Raw genomic sequence first — 2,181 nt, 5'->3', positions numbered from 1 at the left:
TTCTTGAAAAAAATGCCATATAAATCCCTGTGCTCCTTTTCTTTGCAGCATTACAACGTGCATGTAAGACTTGGATGCTGATTTAAAATTCTCTGAGGTGAAACCGAAGCCACAAATCCCACATATAATGTGCTACTGGATGTTGTTTGCAGGAGAGAGTGGGGGGAATTTACACCCTTACTCTACACTTGTCCAATGAAAAGGATTGGGGTAATATGTTTGGATCAGAGTTCCAAGAGATGGTATATTTTATATTTTGCTGTGGGTAGCATCATTTTATATATATGTGCTCACAGTTTCTTCGATATGATATCTTGGATATTCATTAAAATGCTTATTGATGGTTCAATACATGAGACATCTGTGGCCATATTTCAATAATCTTTAAAGTTGAGTGATAAATATACTAGAATTCATGATACTATTCTCCCAGTTTTCAGGTGTGTTCATACCAAGTTTTGCTGTATGATCTGCTGGCTTGTTTTTGTTCTGAAGTTCACCCGGCATAGCTCTGGTTAGAGCTCTCTCCCACTGTGCACTGTCTCAGATTAAACACAGCCATCAAATACACAATTCATTTCTTCTCCTTCCTCTTTTCTGCTCACCTGTGCACAGGCTATGCAGCAGTCTCATGTTCCACAGAGACTCTTGATTAAGTTTGGCTTTAAGGTTAGGAAAGTGGTTTCTATGGACATTGGAATTAATACCCTTGTTCTACCAAAAATCATGTGTTGAAACTCTGATCCCATGTATGAGGATATTTGGAGACAAGGCCTGTGGAAGATGATTAAGTCATGAGGTAGAGTGTAGCCCTCATGACAGAATTAGTGTCCTTCTAAGAAGAGACATGATAAAGTTGACTTTCTTCCTCTCTTCACCACAGAAGGATATAACAAAGAGGTAGTTACCTATGTTCCAGGAAAAAGGCTTCTGATGAGGACCAAGAACCCTAACACACTGCTGATTCATAAAACATGGAGAAATATATATTGTTTAAGCTACTCTGTCTACAATATTCTGTTTTAGCAGCCCAAATTAAGATGATGTCAATCTATCTTATTCCTCAGACCCAACCCATGTCCCCTGACTTCATTTCCCCGATTTCCATAAAGAGCATTTTCTCATATAAGAATATGACACAGGGTCTTGTGATGTTTCTCCTTGGATATCCCACAGGGAGAAAGGGTGGCCAAATGAAGACAGTATCTACATAGCAGGCCTTAACTTGTCATAAACTTAGCAGTAGCAATCCAGGGCCCTGTTCACATGATAATGATGTTGATAATGGCACTATGTTGCCAGTCCAATCACAAAGTTGAGACTTACCTTCAGATTCTCTTTTTTATTTCCAATATTCAACTAATCTCTAAATTTTGTCAACTTTTCTGCAATATGCATGAGAAGTTCTGCCTCTTGTCCATCTCTACTTGCTTGAATTCAGACCTGATTTTCTCTCATCTGGAGCATTCTGAGGGCTCACAGAGCAGACACTATCTCCCACCCATCACCAAAGTGCTTATTCTCTGGTCACAGTTATCCTCCTAATGTGGGGTGAACTACACAAACAGTGAATCACACACCTTGTGCTTTTACACCTCTATATCTTTATGCTTCATGTTCCTTCCGCCCTGTCTTCATTTACTTAACAGCCAATTTCAACTTCTCAAATTCAACTCACTCATCTCCAATCTTCAAAATCTCCCCAATATATTTGTTCATACAGTTCCTTCTTGCATATATAGATATCATTCTATACCTCACTTGCTGCCTAATAGTTACTAAATTTTTGAAATGTAGCTTAGATGGAAAGAGTGTGAAATCCTAGGTATGGTGACAGTGAATAATCATGCTATCCTATTAATTATTTTATAGTCATATAATATTATTTGCTTGATTTTCTTAAATTTATTTATATAAATTTTTGTTCATTTTTTTTTCCTCAAAGAGAGAGATATTTGTTTTGTTTTGTTGTGCTGGGGTACCAGGGATAGAATTCAGGGATACTTGACTCCTAAGCCACATCCCCAGCCCTAGTTTTGTATTTTATTAAGAGGCAGGATCTCACTGAGTTGCTTAGTGCCTCGCTTTTGCTGAGGCTGGCTTAGAACTTGCAATCCTCCTGCCTCCACCTCCCAAGCCGCTGGGATTACAGGCGTGCACCACCACACTCGGCAAAGACAG

This window comes from Callospermophilus lateralis, chromosome 18, assembly GCF_048772815.1.
Source record: "Callospermophilus lateralis isolate mCalLat2 chromosome 18, mCalLat2.hap1, whole genome shotgun sequence".
NCBI lineage: Eukaryota > Metazoa > Chordata > Mammalia > Rodentia > Sciuridae > Callospermophilus > Callospermophilus lateralis.
Note: the sequence above shows the minus strand (reverse complement) of the source record.